At 37.1% G+C, this 23966-nt stretch overlaps 1 long non-coding RNA gene across 1 annotated transcript in view; it reads left to right on the forward strand.

The window, feature by feature from the left end:
- Positions 1 to 23966, forward strand: part of LOC126648549 (uncharacterized) — a 64326-nt gene that overhangs the window by 20861 nt on the left and 19499 nt on the right. Inside the window, exon 2 of the long non-coding RNA XR_007630829.1 lies at positions 20091 to 20223. This is a non-coding gene — a long non-coding RNA (uncharacterized LOC126648549). The remainder of the gene's footprint in view (positions 1 to 20090; positions 20224 to 23966) is intronic.

A 23966-nucleotide genomic window follows, 5' to 3' on the forward strand; every position in this document is an offset into this window, starting at 1 on the left:
TGATGAAATAAATCCACAGGAAAAAAAAATCGACATTCAGGAAGCAGAATTTAGGCAAAGATAAGAAATAGTCATGTATCCTGTTGCATAATTTCAGAACACAAAGACATATCTGGATACTATAGTACATTGCAGGACATCGTTATATATCCTTCAGTACTATTTCGAAAAACAAAAATGCAAAATCTGGAAAATTGCAAACACCCTGTTCTGTTCTTTGTCCTGCCTACACAAATCTATTCTCCACATTTTGCATGATCTTACTTCCATGATCAATATATAGATTTTTATAAGCATAAAGATTTATAGTACAGTACAACATATTCCTAGGAAAATTCTTTTAAAGTGTACTGAGAAGAATTACGTGAGCTGGACAAGCCAACAAGTAATGTACCTGAATTTTTTTTAGGTTTTGGAAAGTTGGCAGTGTTCAGCACCCCAATTCAATTTTTGTTACAGAAGAGGTCTTTATGGTATATTTTAGTCTAAAAATAAAAGTGTTTGTTGAAGTTAAAGTTTTCTTAAAAGTGCTATAAAGTAAGTTGAAAGGCCTCAGAATTAATCCAAAGAAAGAAATCTGCATCTCATCTTTCTGTTATTCCTACACACATCACAGAGTAAAGAATGCTCCACACCAACAAGAGTACAGAGAGAATAAACAATGCAAATGACACTTTATAAGTAGTAAAGGTAATAGAAACAGACTTTAAGCGGTGGAGATTCTTTGTTTTGTTTCTGGAAGAAATTAGAAGTTACAAACCTCCAGAACTGTGACATGGAAAACTGGTGTCTGTAGTAACCTTTTGAGAGTTTTGGCTTGAAACAAAGCATTTCCAGTACTTGATGAGTTCACCACAAGATAGGTCTAATCCAATCCTGATGTAAATCAACTGAAGTCCATAGAATAATTCATTTGTACCTTTCTCTCCTCTACTTTTTTCTTACTTTGTCCACATTTGCCTTTCTTCCTCTAGTCTATTCACGTAGCCTGAGTTATCTCACTAGATACAGCTCTACACAGCACTCATAGTGCTGCAAGAACTATGCTTTCTCATCCCTCCAAATGTTATTCTCCTTCCCCTTTCAGATCCAGTTCTGTCTCTTAGTGTGACTTATTTCTAGACCAGAATTTTATGATATCCAAATTTCAAACAGGCTGACAAGTCCAAGAAAAAAGAATGTCTTAGACAGGCAAGACATTTCAAGGTATCAGATAAACTTTGACTAGCAGCCAAGAAAGTGATTCTGCTACCAGCTGTGGTCATTTTCATGGTTGTGTTTAGCAGTGTTATCATTAAGGCTGGAGCTATAGAAAAGGAGGTTGGTGTTCAAAGCAGCCTGTGTCTGAATAGTTTGTGGTTATGTCTGTTCTATAGCTGGTAAAACACAATATGAACCTGTAAGTTCTCTGATTTAAAGACAGGATAGAATGAATGATATCTAAAGACTCCTGTAACTAAATGAATGTAAGGTCTTGCTATCTCAGACTAAAGTGCAATAGTTTTGCAGTGGTATAAGCTTATAAATACTACAGATTTTGATATATTTAAAATTTCTTATGATGCTTGTCCTGCTAGTCTTCTGCCTTCTACAGTAAACATGTAAAATTCCTTTGATGTTTCCTCATGTTATAATGACTTTCGCCCTCTGATTGATAGACCTATTCATCACTACCCTTTCTTGCCACACTGAATATGTACACACCGTGCCAAACTTATTTCTCCTCAGCTAATGCTGATGCTCCCCACCTGCTTCCTACTGAGAAAGAAGGGGGGACAACGAGTTGATCAGTCTGAAAATCTTGTTGTGCATGTGACATCAAAATTAAAAGCCCAGGTATGACCCAATGGATTCATGATTTCAATGACTGAAGCTTAAATGCCTCAGTATCTCACACAGAATGAACTGAAAAATGAAAAGAAGTTGGTATATCAAAGGAAACACTTAAGAATACTATAAAAGTGTGAAAAATTCTCACCTTCAGGGGATTCTCAGCCACAAACAGTCAATAATGTAGGTAAATCACAGGCATCCTGGAGAACAATTTCAAGTTTCAGATCAGTACCATTATTGAATTCTAAAATGGTTCAAGTTAAAAGGAAATCATATTAATGGTGCAGGCCTGGAAAGGAAACATCATGTAACTGGGGGCAAAAAGTGACTGGGATGAGACATATGACACATTTCAGCAGCTTCTGCTTAAGCCTTAGTTTTCATGACTGTCATAGATTAATGGTAGAAGTACACAGTGTCTGTCTACTTGTGGTGTCTCAGCATACAGAATGAAAACTAACTTGTGCTAGAAAGTGGAAAAGAAACTAAATATGTTTGATAAGAAATAGCAATAATTTGGACTGTGCAGTGTTTCGTGGGAAATCTGTTATCATGTAAAGTTTTCAGCATCTGAACTTTTTAAAACAAATCTAAGAAGTTTATGCCTTAGATTTGTATCCTGCATAGGTTTAGATATCTACATCAGGGCTAGAGACAGGTATCTTTTTCAAATGCTTCTGAAATGGAAAAAACCCTTAAATTTGCTTCTTGTCCTTAAAAATAGCATAGTCAGGGCATTCAGCTCAGTGAAGAGAAGAAGGAAGATCTTCTGACTTCATTCAATATGAAGTTTGATTCTGATATCACAGTTACATTAACGGTTTAATGTTATTGTCATTAGATTGTAACTGCAATCCTTTTCCTGCTCCCCTACCTCCAGAAACTTGTCTTTTATTGGTATATGATGATCAATTTCTACAGGAAGGACTGGGAAAAGCCTAATGTGCATTTTCTCATCATTTCTTGGTTGAGCTGCTTTTTTGTACTTGGAGTACAGGGTTCAATTTTTTTTTTTTTTTCATGTCACAATATCTTGGACATGTGATCAATGCAGCTAAGGTCTTTCTGGATTGCTTTTCTAGATCTAGATGGATAGTTTTATGTTAAATGTTCTTGAGTATCTAAGCACTGCGTGGAATAGATTTCTTTCTTTGTAATGAGAACTAATATCTGTGATATGTTTGTAATAATTTCAGACTTTTACTACTTGATTACATAGCAAACATATTACTGAGTCACTAAACTAAAAGAGAGTGTGAAAAAAGCATAATAGCATATAATAAATAAAGTAAAATATTTATTTTTCCTTATTCAAGTTCTATTGGTTTGAACTAACATCATAAAAATTATAAAATTAAATTAAATTAATGAAAATTAATAATAAATCTTCTGCAGATATCAATGATTTTTGAAAAAAAAGAGAAGTGTTTGTAAAGGAAAAAGCAATTTTGTATGAATCAAAAGTCATTAGTCAAGTCAAATGACTTAACAGATATTTTGTACTTTAAAGAAGGACTTCCTAAAGGCTGCAAACTGATACCTTTGAAAGTGGATACTGATGAATTAGGAAATTATACACTATTAAATTAGACCATCACACAGAGTTTGTGCATGCATTTAAATATTTACTTAACATTTAACAAACTCTCATAATCCTCTCTGTTTAAGTTATGATACTTGGCAAATAAGCCAGATGAACCAAACAAGTCAACAAAACCCTCCCCTGTTCAATCAGTTTCTTTTTTACACCAAATCTATTTCCTAGCTTTGCTAGTGCTATCCTACTCTACAAGACACCAATAATCACTAACAAGCTCTATAGTAATTTTTGCCAATCAGAGGTATGTATAATTTATAGTTTGAAAGTGCTCTGCATAGCTGAGTAAGATCGGTTACTATAACAGAGATAACTGTTTCCAAGACAGTGAATTTGGAACATCTGTGTAACCTTTGTGTGGTATGTAGAAATTAATCCTCATGCAGATAGCTTATCTCAAGGTAAGAAGGAAAGGGGAAATGGAGGAAGTGCCAACAAGATGGGTGGCTGGTGCCACAAAATGTTGGTGTAATATAATAATTGGACTTGTTCAGAAAGATGAGGCAGGAAATGGGATGCCATCAACAAAGGTCAAAAAAGTAAGTATTAAAAAAACTGAAAAGAGAATAAATGAGTTAGTCAGCTATTCAACAGAAATGTCAGGTGATACTAAGACTGCTCAAGTGTTTTGTGCCTTCACCCTTCAGTCTTCACTAAGTCATTGTGTAGGGAGGGATCTGTCAGGCAGCAAGCACATTTAGCAGCACTGGGAAACATATAAACAAACCAGGGAGGAGAACTGTTAAGACATATTTAAGAAAGTGTGGAGTTGTCTGTGCACAATGTAGTTCATAAAAGCAGACCTAGAAAAATGGCTCACATAAATTCCAAATTGCTAGCATTTATCTTTGAGCCCAAAGAGAATGACAACACTTTTCTTTAAAAAGTGAGAAATGATGGAACAAAGGAATGACAGGCCAGGTACTTTAACATCAAATTTCAGAAAAGCATCAAAAGATAACAAGGAATTATAAAACCACCAAGATCAACTTGTCAACAAGAAATTTGTATCAGAACATGGATAGGATAATCAGCTGCACAATTATAAACTAACTCCTCCTGGGATTTTGAAGGGGCAACTGCTGGGTTTAAAACATATGAAGTAATCCTTCTACATGAATCAGTGATGTTAACGTCTTAAATGGTGTACATTTCCTGGCTTGGGGCACAAAAACTGTTAGAAGAACCTACACAAATCATCAGCAATATAGAAAATATAGCATTTGACATAATATTTGAAAAAACAGTGAGGATATACTCAGGGAAAAAATCAGAGGGGAGACAGAAATGAGGCTTAAAATACATGAATGTATCTGAAAATAAAAAAAATCAAAAACAATGAAACAAAGGAATTAGGAACAAACATTAGCAGAAGTGACTTAGCAACTAAAGCAGTTATGAACTAGAGCAGATTATCCAAATAACACTGCAGCATTTTCCAGACATCTCTCAGAAATAACAGAAGGGCCAATCTGACCACCTGTGGAGGTGGGTGGTACAGGGGGGAATAGATGAGAGAACCACACAAATCCCCTTCCAACCTCTGCTTTCTACCAGTAGCTAAATCTATTGCTCAAATCCTTAAAAACGGGTCTTGAAAAATTGAGGTGTAGAATAGTCTCAATTAGCTGTTTTTTCTTTGAAGTGAACAACTTCAGTGGAATAATCTAAAATCTGGAGTATGGAAATATCTGTCTATGAACCTCACAGCACCTATCATCATTGTTTGCCAACTCAACATTTCTGAGGCTTTGTCAGAGTTTCTAAGCCTAGATTAGAGTTTCTAAGCACAGACGTGTTATCGTGGTTTCACTGAAGACCAAATAATCACTAAGTAATTTTTTTAAAAATGGCAATCATGTGTGAAAAGCATTTCTTCCTCACATGCCTTTGAATTTCAATTTTTTGTGACATCAAGCTTCTGCTATCTAGGTGGAGACTATTTGGCACATCAAATGAGAGTAAATCAAGTAAAAATAAATATCTCAGTAGATGAGCAACTCTGACTTGATCAGACATGAATGTTGGAAAATATCTTCTGCTTCTTGGCATGTAAGATCTATAAACAAACTTCAAAAGAACAACTGAATGCTATGCTGGGGATCATTTCATCTCTGAAGCACATTTTAAGTATTTGTAGAAGTCACCTGTTTCTTGTGAGCAGCTTTGGAGACGGAATGCAAAATACATTGTCAAACCTAGGTCTTAGTTATTGCCTCAGCTCTGGACCATAAAAGTGTCACCAGGAGGTGACACCAGTGTCACTGAGAGGACATCCCAACTCCTTCAGTAGTAGCCTTTTTCTGTCAGTCATTTGTTCATGGCTCTAGACAGATTTAAGCAAATGTAGCTATCACAGGTCTAGATTCCACTTCACTGACCACGGCATCGTTCCTCCACATTTCCCTTGTCATAGCAGTTAACAATTTGCCCATTAAAATTTTTGCCCTATTAATGGATTTCCAGGGAGGGGAAGAATAAGGAAAAAAATTGCTATGAACCAGAAAACTTTCTGATTTCCTGCCTAATTTCACCATCTCCTTCTTCTCACGTAGTAGGCTATCCACCAGTCTAAGTATTTCACACTTGGAGCATTCATTTGAGTATTTCACACTTGATCTTTAGTACTGGAAGTTCAAGACTGTCTCTTCATTAGGAAGTGAAAAATTGTAGGTGCTGATGGTGTGAGTACCTCTCAAAGATGCTTCTGTTTGAAAAAAAAATCTATTTTCTTCCCTCTATGAAAAAGTGCAGACTGGGACAATATTGTGCAAAGAGATATTAAGTTGCATAGAAAGAAATTGCATGCAAATTTAAATTATGCAAAACACAATGTATGTGTGAGGATAATGACCTATTTTAAAACTAAGCATTAAGAACAGTGATTTGTACTAGTTGTGCATGAAATGGTTTTTCTGCTGTACTTACTCTGGATTTTTAGCCCAAATCTAAACCAGACATGTTACTTACAGACCTATGGTTATTGTGCCAACATAATTTGCAAGGTTTTGCTAGGAATCTTGTTTTCTAGAAAGAAATGTCTGTTTTTGTATTTGGTTGAACCTGCCTTGTTACAGCTGGCAGGGATGTAGAAACTTTAATTTAGTGGTTTGCTACATGTATGAGCATCCAAAGCTTGTATAGGGCATTGGAATGAATCCAAGTGGCTTCGGAAAGTCCCTAAGTAAACTGACTTTAACAGTCAGATAAAATCACCTTTACTGTGGTGTCCTCTGATGAACATGTCTTCTCTCACAAATTTTGAAGAAAATAGTGTAATCTGTTTAGAATAATGCCTGGTAAGACATAAAAATTTAGAATCTGTTTGGTCATGAGTGAGACTTCTTTGGAAGAGCTTTATCATGCCAGTTGATTAGTGAGAAATTTGGCAGCATTTTTTAGTACTTAGGTTTAACCATAGGTTTTATTTTGATATTTAGGTTTTGTGAATGTCACTGTAATTTTTCAAACTATTTTTGTGTGTTTAGCTTTCAAAATGTGTGTCTAGCTAATGAGAAACTTGGGCTATGAAAACAGTCTTGATTGTGAACTCTCAAAAGTATTTCTAATGTTGCAAGAAGACTACAGGAATAAAATGTAAAGTCTAAGAGTCATAGGAGAGCTTAGATAGAAATGAAAGTCAACATTTTAAGAGGAAAATAGATCCATCAAAGCACAAACAAGATTTCATGTGGAGTTTATAAACCCTGTGTAGTGCTTGAGGCCATGAATTTTTTTGACTGAATAAAGACAAGGGTCTAAAGTGAATGATGTACTTACTCTTCATCTTTCTCTGAGCAAAATCTTGATGTTTTCATCAGAGGGCGTATTTTAAGACATATTAAAAACCAGAGCCCCAATATATGTAAAAAATTGACTAGAAGAAGACATCATTCTGTATTGCTGATTTAATTTATCAAGCTCAAATATCAACACCATTTCACTGTAATTAAAAAAAGAAAGAAAGAGAAAGAGGAAATCGAGTAAGAGAAACAGTTGCTTTTATGTGTGAGCACGTTTATTTTCTATACTACACAAAAGACTTGAAACCTCTACGACATATTTGCCTAAGGGAAGGCATCATCATTTACCAATAGAAGACAGGAATTACTTTAAGAATTTTCAGGATAGAACTGCTTAGCCTTGGGCTGATAGAAAACTGAACTTCTATCTATGCATAAAAATATTGTTGTGGTGCTTTTTTAACTGGAGAACAGTGAAATTAAACAATCTACATTACCCTATTAAGCACTTTGTAACATATGGACACTGTCCAAAAGACATAGCAAAATTACGGGTGTATTTTCCAAGCTCTGACTCACATAAATTTGGACATACTAAGATTTATTTCTGGCAGGAATAAAATGCTTTATACAAGGGGGAAAAATAAAGGCCAGAATTGGGTGAAAAGGGAGATTTAAGGAGATTATTTCTTAAAAGTAAAATAACCATCAATCTCCCTGGATGTGTATATTTCTGCTTAATAAGCAAGATTCCACATTCAGTATGAATAGAATAGAATTATACATAAATGTGTTTATATAACTGGAAAATGGAACAACTCGTCTTTTAATGTTAGATCTTGGGTAAAAAAAGTACCACATACAGATGCATATTTTTTGAGTGATCCTGTTTCTTCCCAAGAAAATGAAGAAAAGGCATTCTCATGGAGAGAAGACAATAGTCAAGTTTCATTTGCTGTATGACTGTATCAGTTTTCAACCTGTGGCAACCAAGACTGCAGACAGACCGTGTTGGTTTTGCTGAAGAAAAATCCACAGCAATGAAGGAAAATAATTTCAAGAAGAATAAGTAAACATTTCAAGAAAAACACTTGATGGAAGGGAAATACTGGCTATACTGTCCCAGATCAATGAAGAATGCAATAAAGAAACCTTTTAAAAGATCAAGGATCTTTTGAGAACATCCTTAGTGTTGCAGCAAGTAAAGATAGTAATTTGGTTATTATCTTAGACTCTGGAGCTCATTCACTTAAAACACATTCAGGGAATGTTATATCCTGTCCAATGGCTTTGAATCCTGTCCCTCATTGTCGTTAAAGACTCTCATGCAGAGAATGAAACAATTATTTTTTACTCTCCATGATAATGTTTTATTCATTTTCTCAAGAAGAATAGGATCAGTCCATGGCAAATCAGGAGGTTTATCCCACTTTTTTCTCCATATAAATCTTGTTAATTGTTAGCACAGAAGCAAATCACCTAGGTTGGGTGACTCAGTGTTTCAGGCATAAGTAAAAGTGACTTTTTCTACTCTGCCACAATATACCCATAAGACTTGCAGGGCCAGAACCAAAAGACACCTCTTGTCTCTATGTCTTACAATGATGGAAATGCAGACAAAACCAGAATGAAATTCCTGAAGAGCAGTTTAAACAGAGTCTGGGCACATGAACTCAGGAAGCCACTCCAAAAGTCCCTGCCCAGCTGCCAGGAATATGAGATTCTTCTAGTCCCTGGGTGCCTGAAGCTACTTCAAGTCCCGGAGCAAGGTCAACTGGAGTGACCAAGGAAATTTCCTTAGGATTAAATTTTCCAGTAGCCACTGACTTCTATAAAAATAAAATCTCTAAGTTCAAACATACCATTTCTATAAGCTTCTCAGAAGCTGGTATTTGTTTTGTGGCTAACCAGTACTGTACTGAACTTTTCTCAAATCCCAGTCTTGCCTGGCACTTGAAGAGAGTTACACATCTAAGAACAGGATCCATGAAATCATCATGGTGAGTAAGGATCTGTCTAATTTGGTCTGGTTTTTTCTTCCCCATCGGACATGCTGACCTCTATATTCCATCTGTGTCCCAAGAAACTTAAGAATCTAGAAATTACAAGAATCATAGAATATCTCAAGTTAGAAAGGACCCATAAAAATCATCAAGTACAACTCCCTGCTCCTCACCAGACTACTTAAAACTAAACCATGTGACTAAGAGCATCATCCAGACACACCTTAAAATCTGAAAGGCTTGGTACCATGACCAGCTGCCTGGGGAGGCTGTTTCAGTGACTGACGCTTTTAATGAAGAACCTTTTCCTTATGTTTAATCTGAATTTTCCCTGACGCAGCTTTATTCCATTTTCTTGTGTCCTATTGCTGGTCTCCAGAGAGAGATCAACACCTCTCCAGATTATTACAGTTTTGGAAAGAAAATAGAACAATGGGTTGAATGACTTTATGAGTTTATTTCTCACTGTGGTGACTAGCTGTGGAATAATCCCTCAGCTGGAAAGCTAATCTTACAAAGGTGACTAGAGAATCTGAATGACAGCTTCAAGCAAGAACATAATGTCCTCAAAAGGTGTAACTATAGACAGTAAAACAAAGTTTCTACATAGATATGGATTTTGAGGCTGAGCCTGAGAGCAAAGACAGGATGTGTGCTTACTATGAAGTTGATAGTTAGAATTGAGCATCAGTCTTATAAAGAGAAGAAACTTCCTCATTTTTAGCCACTTCATTGTCTATTAATCTGGAGGGTTTTAAAGATAAATCAAAGGATAATTCAGAATGTACAGCAAAAGTCACACTGTCATCTGTGGGTATCAATGATGCAGGGAGTTGCAGTTCACTGTGGTTCTTCTCGTTATACAAGCAGAACTGAGTAGAAAAATAAAAGTCCTAGTGAAGGGCAGAGTAGCTTATCTAAGAGGAAAGACAGTTAATGACATATATTCTCCAGAGGGATATAAATTGAGAATTACTAGGTGTGTCCAGATGATTCTTGTGCAGCAGGGAATCTGCTACAACCTTGGAGAATCACACATAGGTGTCTGAGGTGTCTGTCAGAGGACATACACATCCAGGCAGACAAGGAAGCATTCAGGGAACAAGGACAACAAATGTTCAGAAGAAGTCCTCTCATCTTCCTGATGAACATTTCTGGCCTGATCTAGACATTTTTTTCAATATAATGTTCTCAAGATGGAGTTCCATTACAAATCTTCTGCTGTGATAAATCCTTTAGGCTTTGCATGCAGATGGAGGGCTGCATTTGTTTATTTTTCAAGCAGAAGAATTTAAAATAAAATTATTTCTTAAATATGTTCAGAATTAAATATATCCTTCAGCTATTTATCTTATAGGAAGTGGAGATCCAAACATTCATCTGAGAGAATTAGATCCAGAAGTAATTTTCCAGTTTTTCCTCAGATGTTATTCATATGAAACTCTACCTTTCAGATTTTCCTGAAACCGAAAATTTAGTCATGATCAAGAATGTCTACAACAGAAAAAAAAGACACCAAAATTAACATTTAAGTTATATCCGAAGGCACTTAAAGTTCAAACAGAAACTGGTTGTTTTTCCAGACTGTAAACAAAAAGCTCAGCTGAAAATCTTTTACTTTCTACAGAATATCCTCAAGCAGGTTCATGTTGTTTTGTGGAGCTACAGCAGGGGATAAGACAAGTACGTGCAAGACAGAAGTAAGAAGTGCACATGTTGCTCCCAGGAAAAGTTGATGTCCATTGCCTTGTCTGTCATGGCTTTACAGAAGAGGAACAATGACCCCTTGAGAAAGGCAACCCCAAGGGCAAATGCTTCCCCCTGTATATACACGATGAAATAACGTCACATGGTGCAATTAAACCCTACAATACATGGGAAAAAATTGCAGCCAGGCCCATTGCGTTACACGTGTTTGGCATTTTGAGTTAACATGCATTTTTTCATGGAAGCTATAGAAAGTTCTCTATATAATTTTGATGTCTTGAATGATTTTTTTTTCTGTGGTAAGCACAAAGACAAACCACTCTCTGTATTAACTTGGAAGCGTATCACTAGATGACCACGATGACCCACAATTGTATTAACAGCAGCTATTAGTCTCCTTTGTTCCTGTCTTTATCAAGTTTTTGCCAAAATGTAATTTCCAACCCTTAGTCTAAAGAAGCTCATTGAAAATAGTTTGTCGAACATGCAGTTGGAAAAAAAAAAGAAACAAACCAGTTTCCAACACTACACGTTACCTTGTAACATGCAGCTTGCACTGGTTTTCCTTTCAGAGATGTTGAAGAACAAATCTTAAAACCATATGGGCACTAGTTTACTACAGTTGCTACAGCAACCATTTATTGTATGCCATAGCTATGCAGATAGGGACTGTGCACTCATTTGGGAAGCACATCTAACTTTCTGCAAAGTTTAGCATTCAAATAGAATAACTGAAGGTTACTTCATAGCTTGTGCTGCCTTGATAAATGTCTGAAGTTTTATAAAATTTGGTTGATCTTTGCATAGGTTCTGCTTAGAGAGAGACTATAATCTTTCATAGGAGCTGCAGCAATTCACATTTTGATTATTTAGCCTCCTCTTTGTGTCTCAGAGCATGACTTGTCAAGCCTTTCAGCTGAAGACAACATTCCTACAAAGATGTCCTTCTTGTGTCACCTCCAGTGTTTCATCTGTTTTTACATCTGTCATTGCCAGCTGTGGCTTTGTGTTCCATTTTCTTCTTTCAGTCATTTCACTTTTCTATTTTTTTGTCTTCTTGAAAAGTTCTTTAGTCTTTGGGCCTCTTACTGGGTGCTGTATACTTAGTTTTACTCCACCTCTGAGGGACATCTTTCTTTTTACTCCACCTCTGAGGGACATAATTCTTTTTGCTATAAGAGATTTTTCTAAAGCAATCTTCTCCTAAATGGCAAGCATTAATGTCATTATTTTCTTTCATGTGCTATTTAGTTTGGAACATTACTTTGCAGCAGTATTTGCTTTCTGTTTCTCTAACAGAACTTGTACTAAAAATCTGGTACCTCCAAGAGGAGCACTACACTGTCTCTAACTATTGCTTCTTTTCCTGATGCCCATTTGTAATAATAGTTGCTTTTAGTAATTTTTTTCACTCTAATCTTGGCATTATCTCTTAATTTCAGCCTTCTTATTTATAGATTTGCTCTGGTTATGCAAATATATATTAATAGCCTCTTAGATGGACTCTAAAGAAACAAAAAAACCCCAAAGTGACTACCGTAAACAAGTAGTTTAATATTTTCAGATAGCGTACTTTCTCTGTCTTTATTTTCATTGATGCAATACTAAACTATCATCCAACAATCCAGATATCTAGCTAAAGAGTAGGGCCTGAAGCTGGTTTCAGAAGCAGTTAAGTGTCTTTCTTAAAAGAAAACAAAGTGACTACCGTAAACAAGTAGTGAAATATAGGACAAAAAAATATGACCAATATCTTGCTGTTTACTCTGGCCTGCTCAAGCAGGGCCACCTAGAGCTGGCTGCCCATGACTGCATCCAGATGGTTTTTGATTATCTCCAAGAATGGAAACTCCACAACTTCCCTGAACAATCTGTGCCAGTGCTCGGTCACCCTCAGCATGTTGACTTCCTAAAAAGGGTTTGAGGGATTTTTCCATAATGATGCCCTATAGCCACTTCCTTGCTTATGTGTAAGTGCCGAAGATCAGTCTGCTTAAGCCTCCTTGTGTTGATTCTGTGATCTCTTTCTGTCACATTACTCTATGGCCTTTGTTCAACAATCCTGTCCATGACTCTCCCACAGGTCTCCTGGTTTCTCTCTCCTTCCCCCATCATTCTCAGTTTAAAGACCTTCTTATGAGGTCACTCATCCTACTGGCAAAATTAGCTTCACCCTGCTTAGTGAGCTGCATCCCACCTCTGCTTAGCAGACACTGGTACACCACCAGGTTCACAGAACCCCAAAACCTATTACCAACACCTGTTCCTCAGCTAATCATGAAATTGTCCTATTAGTGCCCTTCTCTCACTCTTTTTCCTCACTGGTAGGATTGAGAGCTCTTCTTGGTCCCCTGTGCTCTCGACTGCTTCCTTCAGAGCTCTGTAGTCACTTTTGATCATTTGTGCCTACATGAAATATTAGCAGAGGGTAGTAGTCAGAGGGTCACACAAGCTTCCACAGTCATCCACAATTTCCTGGACCCTGGTCCTCATCAGGAAATAAACCTTTCTAGCGGGTTGGTTCGGTTGACAAAATGGGTGCCTCTGTCCCTTGGAGCAGGGAGTCACTCATTACAGCGACTTGCAGTTTTGGTGTACAAACCACAGCATATCCACTAAAAAAACTTTCACTCATAGCAATTACAGTAGTTTTATATGTTTATAATTTGGCATTTAAAGGGATTTGACTTCTCTTTACAGAGCAGAAATACTTAGATAGCGTGCAATGAAATGGATTATACAGATGAGATAGCTGGAGTAGCCTGTAAACAACCAGCATTCCCTCTACAGTGACAGTTTTTGGCATCCAGCATAAATAACTTTCTGCCTAGTCTAAATTAGCCCCAGTAACTCACCAGTTAAAGACACCTATATGAAGATGGGTTAAAGACAAAGGTGAGCTCCTCCTCAGATATGCTGAGCATGCCTTGATTCCGGACCCATTTCAAGATCAGTAGGTTTTTTAATTACTTCAGCAGCTTTTGCACATAAAATCTCCAGCAACAATTTGTAAGCTTTTAGTAAATAAGTGACATCTCTACACGTGATCTGACTAGAGCTGAGACAAGCAGATGAATAATCACCATTGTCTGCAAACATGTTTTTTCTTCTTATGACACATAAAGCTTATGACACATAAGCATTCATAAGATCGTAAACTTGTGTTACAGTCCTGAGATTTATGGTGAGTTGCTCAGTTTACCACTGAAGGAATATGAGTCCACAAATAATGTTTTTAATCATCTGCTTGACTGAATTTTTCTTGCCAGAAATGTGCTTGTTAATTATGGTCTTTTCTACTGATTTTAAGGCTTCTGGATTCATCTGAACAGTATGTAGAATCTGTGTCTTGTTAAAATACTTTACAGCAGTTAAAACATACTTGTGTGACACAATTGTCTGTGTTTGTGTTTTAACTTTCCATAATTACATGGTTTCCAAGTGCACAAATGAAATACTAGTGATCCTATGTTAACCCTAAATGACCTACCCACAATGGACTCTGTGAATGAAATCCATTTTTCCTAACAAAACAACACAGTTTTTAACAAGAAAATGGGTGGAGTTAAAAAAAAAAAAAAAAAGAAAAAGAAAAAGAAAGAAATGGAATATAAAAGCAAAAGCAAGTTATACCTTCAGTAAGCGCTTTTGCAAAGTATCTTGTTTCTACATAAATCTAGACAAATATTATGATTTAAGACATCTGCTAATGATGAGCTAAGATTCTAAGCTTATGCTGAACTTGCTTTTGTAGATAGATGTCACCTCCTATCTATAAGCATAACACCAGCACTCTGTTATCCCTGGGTAAAACACTTCACATCCCAACTGGACAGTCTTGGCCTTCCCTGGAGATTGTGGCCTAGTTTGCACATGAGTTTTTTTGTCAGGAAACTACCTGACTCAATGAAGAGGAAATTCTAATTATAAACTAACATCTCTGCAATGTGAACTATGTAATGATGAAAGAATAGAAAGCAAAAACAAAAACTTGAAAATTTATATGTGCCTTTTGTGACATAAAGACCAGCTGATTGTCCATCAACTTCAAATTACATCGGGATAATTCAAGGCTCTCTATCCATATTGAGCATCATTTCTGTAAAGCCAGATTATTTGCAACTCTGTCTGGTCTGAATTCCCATGGACATGTCCATCATTCACTACACCTAAGTACACAAGCCTCATATATGTTTCTATTCCTCAGTTTTCCACTGATCTTCACAAAATTATTATAGCTGATGGTAACCAATAAAAAAGTTTTAAAAAATTCTGTCTTCGTTTGTGATTTAATCCTAAATTTTACAAAAACATACAAAAAATATTACTTTCATAATACATTAACTTGTATCTGAGATTGAACTGAATCCAGACTCTGGGTTCCCAGAGTCTGGGTTGACAGACACATTTTATAAAGTTGGTGAAGGTTGCAACAGTAGTCCCTAGGGGTGCTCTTTCATTCAATCAGAGACATGAACAATCAAATAAATACATGTGGATTCACCCCAATTCACTATAGAACTGAAAGCCTCACTAGAAACTGTGATAAGACTTTGTTTAACTGCAGACTTTTACTAAGAGACCATAATGCTCCTTCAGCCATCTTCTGACCAGTGGTGATTTTCATAGGCTGATGCAGAGACTCCTTGTCTCTTAAAACATTCCAAATGTAACTTGTGTTTCTGCTAGTTATCCTACTAGTTATATGGGAAAGGTGGGATTAGAATTTCTTTTAGGAAGAAAATAAATGTTTGGTACTAGAAATACAATAATGTAAAAATTGCCATTAAAGTGTAGACTGGATTTCAGTAAGCATATAAATCAAAAAGGTTGTTAAAGCTACATTCTCAGATAAACAAAACACAGATTTTTTACAGTTTGTCACAACAGCAGCAATTTATTATATTTTAAAAAATAGCTTATCGTTAACAAATCAATCTATCCTTGACAGAAAATTGGCAAGTTATTTATTACACAATGTACTTAACAAATCTGTACACAAGGCTCCAGAGAATAAAAGTAATATTGACTATAAAATCTAGTATTAAAAAAAAAATCATCTCTGCTATTAATTGTAAATTTCAGGGTGGGATGATTAAAAACAAATGGGTTTGGAGGAACAGTTCTTTAAATAGAGACATCAAGTCTGTGTTTGAATTTTGTAATGTTTACTCCAAATGTCAGAAATTTATCATATCTTTGAATCGAGGTTTTGTTGTTACTGAGTTTGATTTGTTTTGATTTGTAAAATAAGTTTGTCTAACCATTAAATATAAAAAGTAGTACAAATGGTACAATAACTTTATCTCATGTCTATTCTCAATATCTCAGTTTGTGATTATACCCTGGATCACTGCAGTACATTGTTTTTCAGATTTCATATTCAATGCTATCTTTTAATGAAAGTCTGTATGTATCTTTATTTCACATGTATTTCTATTTTATTATCCTCTGTACAATTTAACAAATACATACTACAGGATACTTTGAGAACTGCAGAGACCATGGTGGGTTCTTAGACATCTCATAGCATGAAACCTTCATGGAAGGGCTGTGGAAACCAGCAGAAGGACTGCCTGCACTTCCACAGGAGAGGCTGATGACCAGACTGTCCTAAGAGGCACAATATGCTGAAGATATTTGATCCCTGGGCATGAAAGTGTTAAACTGGTACACATTCCTCACGCGATGATTAAAACCCTCTCTGTCAGAATACTCCTTCCATATTTTCACAGGAAAAATCCTGAATGCTTCTATAGCTATCTGGATGTCTAGAAGACATCTGTGGCTTGTGTACTGGGGGCCAGTATCAAGGTTTTGATAGAAGGAGGCCTGCAGGGTTGCTTCTGTGAGAAGAGACTTGGGGATGCCCCATGCTGGACACAGGCAGCTCCAACAGATGCACAACAGGACACAACAGAGACCATCAGTCAGGCTTGTGATGCCTGAGGGAAAATGCATTTAAGAAAGGGCAAGATACCAAAAAGAGAGGAGGAGGGAAGATGAAGAGAAGGAGTAAATAGGGAGAAGGGGAGGAAATCAGAGTGACATAACAGGCAGCAGGAGAAGGAGATGCTCCAGGGCAGACTAGATGTTCCTGAAAGAAGGCAGACCACAAGGGTCCCACAGCAGACCATAGGAAATGAGCTAGAAGGATAGAGTGGCCAAGGGAAGTCACCACGTCCAGACTAGAACCTTCACCCTGCATCACTTTTTGTCTGAATGAAAGCACTACTGAATGCACCCTGTGGTGATAACAGTGCAGGGAGGAGTGATGCATGAAGGGAAGCAGAGCCTGGGAAAGGAGGAGTAATGTGTTTTGCCTAAGTGTTCTAAGTTTGTGTCTTTTATTGTTTGTTTCCCATGCCCAAATCATTAACTAAATATTTATATTAATTGGCAATACATTAGGTTCTTTTCCCTAAGCTGAGTCTCTCTTGCCCATGACAGTAATTGGTGATTTTCCTGTCCTTATCTCAATCCACACGCTCTGTAGCTTGTCCTTCCAATCCTCTCCCCTATCTAAACACAAGAGAAAACTACTGGCTCAGTGCTTGGCTGCCAGCTGGTTCCAACCCACCAAAGTTATTTAACCAAGCAGAGACAAGTAAGGCTAAGAAGGACAAGTAAAAATGCCAACTCAGAGGACTGGGAGTGATTTATAGGATTGTCATCTAGCACTTATAGCCTCGTTGTTAATGGCTGTGCTATACAGAATAAGTGAATTGAGACAGCTATTTGGTTGTACATTTTCCCAGGAATTGAACAGGGCTCATAAGCTGAAAGTGTTCAGGTTCATAGATTGACAGGTTTAAAATTGGAGTGTGTGAGCAGGGAAAGGATGAGAATGTGTAGGAGAGAGGGGAAAGCTCCATGAGTAGTTTGTAGAGTTAAAAATCCCAAGATGTGTGTGGGAAACAGACTATTAACCCTTCTTCCTGTAACCAGCTAGCCATAAGATAGATAAAAAGAGTATGTTCCTAGGAGCTGGAACAAAATGAACTATTAGATTCTCTTCATCCCCTAACAGAGCCAGGAAATTCAGCCAGCTGTGCAAAGCATCACACTACCTAAAAAGGTAAGATTGCACTTTCTCTCTTTGAAGAAGTTAGTCCTAAGACACAGTTTTCTCTGTAAGGTGTAGGCAGTGCCAGGCACAGACAATAGAGTTATCTCCAAATCAGCTATTTGTTGACACAAAGGCAGCACGGGTGAGTAAGTTGGGACTAGAAAAAGCCTGGAATCTCTAATTATTATTCTATTTCATCCAGCAGCCAAAGATCCAAGTCAAATGAATATCCTAAAACAATCTCTACAATTCATAGGCTGTGACTTCCACATATAAGATGCATTGGGTCTACTTTTCATGTGCTATGCTCATAACTTTTACTTAATAATCATTCCAACAAGTCCTAGATTCATTATGCATGCTGTAAATTAATGACACACGCATATATGCTGTGATGCCTTGAACTCACTGTTTCCTGCTTCAAAGATGATTTCTCCTCAAGATCCATGTCTATCTTGCTCAGGACAAGTCAGAACTATATAAACAATCACAAATCATCTTTGTGCTGTAGGAAGTATAGATCTAGATGTCTCAGCCACTTGGCATGAGCTTCATGGCATACACCTACATTTTTCAGCCAAAATGTGTTGGCTGAATAGTTCAGCAAAAATAATAGTTCAGACAGGGAAACTTCAGATGTCTGAGGAGTAGACCAAATTATCAACTCTACTGCTTCTGGGATAAATACTGTTATTTCTATCCAGGACAGCATTGTGCCCTATAAGCATCCAGATCAGACAGCACTGCATCATGTAATAAGCAATGTGAGATAATGACTTTAAAAGTTTTAAAACATAGAGACTTGTGTCTGAACTGTGAAGTCTGCACCTTCTCTATGCTGAAAGCTCCCAGGACTCCTACTTACCATGACATTTTATACAGCACTGAGTGTCCCATTCTTGGTCTTATTTGGAAATTCAGAGATGTCTGCTTTTGCACAATAGAGGTCTGAGTGATAAATAATTGCTATGGGTATATTTGGGGCATCCTTTCATCACTTGAGTACAGCAATACTTTTTCCTTTACTAATTGTATTTTTGCATCCAAGTGTATTTGTAATACAAGAGCTTAAAGTATCATGAGAAATCTTAGGGCATTTGATCTCTCAGTCTCCAGAGGAAATACGATGTTAGAACTGTAAAGCCATCATATAAACAGTACATTTCTGTTGTAGCTAGAGATGAACTAAAAGCTAAAATAGAAACAAACTGTGCAGGAAAGATTGTTAAACAATTGAATTTATTGTGAGCATAGGACAGAATCAAAAGAATTAAAACCTGCCTATGGTGGGAGAGAAAGCCTATTGCTTATTAACCTATCTTCATGTACATAATGTTCAGAGAAGTTAGTCAGAAGATAACCTCCTATACTTATAACTTAACACCAAAATAAGGGATTTTATTTTATGAATATTCAACTTGTCTTTCTAATATGAAATGTAGTAGCCAATACCCTGTGCTTTAATAAGCAGATGCCAACTTTGTTGTAAAAGCCTAATTTAATCTTTAACATGGACAAACACATGCCTTCAGTGCAGCTTGAGTTTAGCAGCATTCCTGCTCATGGATGATTCTCACCTTCCGTTATAGTGGAGATCATTTCTAGTAAGGAATGCCAAAAAAACAGGAAATATTAGACATGAGTTTTGTCTTAGACTACTTTCTGAGCTATATCCACCCTCTGGCTGGCTGACCAGCTAACTAAAATATACAGGTATCTATTACTCCTATTAAAAAGACTAGACATTTCAGACTTAAAACTCTGTGTATTTTGCCAGACCAAATGCCACCCTCTGTTACACTCTTTCTCAGAGAGGAAACTCTGGCCAGTTACAATTAGTACAAGCCAAGCAATCGACATGCCAGGTCTGCAGCTGAAACTCTGGAATTATCTTATAACAGCAGCAGGAATATTTAGGGATGAGTGATTGTAAGAAAGGACTCATGAGACTGGCAGCTTTCAGCAGGAGTTTGGCCAAGCTAAACACAAAGTAGAAAATACTCTTCAGTCATTGCAACATATTCCCACATCCCCTCCTGCTTACACATATCTAACAAACTTAGTTTAAGACGTAAGAAAATAGATGTCCAGACAAAACAGAGCTTCACATCCAATTCACAGGGATTTTTTTCTTCCAGGTGGAGTGTAGAAAGGAGTAACAAGGGGTAGCTTCGTGAGCGTCTCCAAGAAAAAGGACACTGGTCATCAGCAACTTGAGAAAAGGACTGAAGAAAGAGTGAGACCTCTTCCTGTGGGTCATTCAACAACCTTGTAAGCAGCTAAGACGGTATTTCTAAAACATTGGTTTTCAATCTGTGGTCTGTAAGTCCACTGACTTTCTAAGGAAATGCAAAAGTAACAAGGCAATTCTCAAGAAAGAGAAATTTGATATGCTATGATCTGCAGCTTAACGGGAAAAAAAGGTTTAAGTTTCACTTAAAAAAAAAAACAAACCAAAAAAAACCACCAAAACCAAACAATGTGATGAAAACCACTGTTGTAGCCATCTTCTCTAGACATGAGAGTGTTAGAAAGAGGAAAGAGTATACGTAAAACTTATCTGGTTGTTACTCAGTCTGGAAAAACAAAGATAGGAAAACTGGTTGGTCTCTTTAGAGAGAAGCATGAGAGCAGGTCTTTGAGGTTGTGCTGTACCCCTTCTCTTTGGAAAGGAAAATACAGCTATGGCCTTATCTGCTAGGGTTTTTTCCTGTTTTTCACACATCCCAAAGGCTAAACCAATTTTTTTAATAAGCAGATCATACAATTTCTGCCATCTGTACCCTGGTGATCACAGACTACTAGGACAACAATTCTCTCAGAACTAAGTTGAAGGCGTATTAGAGAACTACGTCTAGTGCAGAATTCAGGAAGTCATCTTCTACATGACACATCTTTCAAATAATGCCCAGAATAAGCAACACCGGACCTGCACTGGCTTTTTAAAAGTTAAAAGATAGTACTTCAGATATCAGCTTTGCTCTGCCATTCCACAGAAATTCTGAATGTTTCTCTCCAGTGACCTACCTGTACAGGTATTATCAGAGACTGTGTCTTCTGTGGTGACAGATTCATGAGCAAAGGAAGGATGTGGCAGAGCTTTGCATAAGGCTACCTGACATTTAGAGATTTTTTTATTTTTCCCTCAGACTAAAGTTATGTTAATTTTCTCATCTTTAGGACATTCTGTTTCCCTAGCTGACAAATATTTAGTTAATCATTACTTGAATTTAGTTAATATAATCTGCATTATTAAGAAACACCCTGGGGATACTAAGTACTGTATCAAAAACAATATCATTTCTATGTTAGAAATCTGTGAGAAAACAAGTTTATTGCCTTGCTTAGCAATAAGAAATAATATTTGTCTTATTTTGAATCTAACAAACTCACCCTTCTCTTCACACTGTCTTCTGCATATGTAGAAGTACTTAGCAGACATTAAATATTTTAAGTCCTTAGCTGCCAGAAAACAGGATTACATAGGCTGTGACAGCAATCAATTTCTCAAGACTGTGAAGAAGAATCATTAAATTAGCTAGTTATATGCTTTTTCCAGGCCATTTTCCTGGATTATGATAGATAAACAAGAGAGTAAATTCTTAAACCAAAGAATATATTCACAACAGCACCTAACTTCTAGATATATTTCAGAGCCTTTATCCTGAAGTTAAGAACTTAAAATGGTGAGAAATTTGAGGTGGACATTAGCAAGTAGTATGGGACCTCATGCTTACTACCCAAAGGAAACTAAAGGTGGGAGAGCCAAGCAAGTTACCACAACTTCACTCGAGAAGTTATGCTCTACCTGGTAATCTCTGGCAAATATGAGCTGACATATTTAAACTTCAATGAAAAAAGATTTCTTTTCTCACTCTGTCTAACGGTTGTAAGAAATGAAAGACATGAGCTATCAAAGCCCATTTGGCTTGTCATTGTTCATGAAACCATAGGCACTCACCAGTGGATGTCAGCACTTAAAACACCTGGCTTCAATCAATGTTACAGTCAAAGACTTAAACATAAGCTACAGTTTAACAAACAGGTGGTGGTAGCCATTAACCCCCTGACCAGCTTGCTGGTCAGGAAAGATACCAAGGAGTTGGAAAACCAGGATCAAGTCCTTCTTCTTTCAGACAAACAAAACTCATTCTCTTAAGGGTACCAAAGACAGCTATGGGGCAGAAGGGAAAGAAGTCCCTCTCACACCTTCCCACTGAATGCAGACTACTGTCCTTGATTACTTAAAAATCTTCTGGACCTGAGGAATAGAGAAAGTGAGGTGAAATAAAATGACCCTACAAGCTGGTTGATTAGAGATGGACCCACATTTCTTACCCATCAGTGTCTCATATAAAATATTCCAATAACATTTTGAAAACAGTTATCAAACAAACATTCAAATCCAAGTAGGCTTACCCTTAACTGAAATTATTTTAAAAGAGGAATCTACAAAGTACTGAGTAGGAGATTTCAAGCAAATTGAACTTTTTTCTTTCTGTTGTTTTTTACTCTGGCAGGGATCCACAGTATTAATTATTGTGAAAATGTTTTATTTAGTCTGTATCGGAGGAATGCATGGTGCGTGGGATGATTTCAATCTCCTGTGCGATGGACTTTGTGAGTCACCACGTGGTTGCCCTGTGTGAGGTACAGCAGAGCACGATTTTTCTCATTGCCAGTTAAATTTTTTGAATGTAGGATGACTGCACTTCTTCATATGGCATTTTCTGTGCAGTGAAATAGCAGTTTCATCCCTTACTCTTCTGCTTGCTGCCTTTGGCTGATAGTCCACAGCCAGGGAAGAGCGATTATGATGCTTTCATGTCTAGCAGCCTTGTGGTTGGTTCACACAGGTTCCGACACCCTGGATCTTCAAAAGAGGGCCAAGCTGGACACACATAAATCATTTAATTGCTATGAGTTCATATCAGCCAAATGTTTAGAATTTAAAGCTATGGTGGTTAAGGTTTAGGCCAGATGCCACCAGGCCAGTTTGTGTTCTAGAGGTCAGATTTCTGTGGACATGGAGGATCCATTTCTGTGGATGACACTCACAGAGAGGTGCAGCTGTTTGGAGGGTTCCCAGGCCTCAGCATATTTGTTCTCCACAGGCAAGAAGAGACACTTCCCTACTGGCCTCCTGGCTTCCTTTGGCTGACTTTGCCTAATGACAGGGTTTGGTTCCTTGGAACATGCTTCTGTGCAGATTTGTGTGGTAATGTGCGTGTATTTCTTAAAGAAAACCCCAAAGCAACAAAGAAACCTCCCTGGGCAAAATAGTTTATCCTGTAGATTCCTATCATTCAAGCTAAATGCTAAACACTAGTGTGTTTACAAACAGCTAGTATCTCCAAGAGCCCTGGGAGAGGTGAGTCCTGGTTTCCTAGGAAGCTTTGTTTTGGAGATGAATGTACCTTCTCACGTGTCTAGCACACACGGAGCTGACTTCTGCCATTGGGGCAATTAGTAAACGCTCTCTCAGCAGAACTTAATATCTCTGATAGTTCTACTTCTCAGGCCAAGGGCTCAAAAGTTGTTAGATGAGGATAGGCAAAGAAGAAAGAGAGAGGAGTCTCATAAGTCCTGTTTCCCTAAGAAAGAAGGTTTTTATGTGTTATGTCACATATAGATACATTGCTCAAGCCCAGATTGAAATGGAAATTTCCTTTTCTGTCTACAAAGACCTTTTTGCTCACAAAAATTCCACTCCCAGAGAGTATCATATTAAGCAGAAAACCCAATGGACAGCTGAAGAACTCTTTTGTTGACAGTCTCACCAAATCTGGTGTATTCATACAACACACTTTGTTTCTAATTGATTTTTATTTAAAAAATGAATGATTGTAAAAGTCCCAACCAGTTATAGTTTGGAATTGATTATGCTTGGATCTTGAAATGAAACAAGTGATGCAAAGCATAGAACTAGATCTGTTTTAGCAATCTATGCAGTTGTTTGTATATGTGTATATATACATACAAGTATGTACTAATAGTCAGGACTTTACTTGTGC

The sequence above is a fragment of the Myiozetetes cayanensis genome, unplaced genomic scaffold (genome assembly GCF_022539395.1).
Source record: "Myiozetetes cayanensis isolate MyiCay16 unplaced genomic scaffold, myiCay2020 scf5-8, whole genome shotgun sequence".
Lineage (NCBI taxonomy): Eukaryota > Metazoa > Chordata > Aves > Passeriformes > Tyrannidae > Myiozetetes > Myiozetetes cayanensis.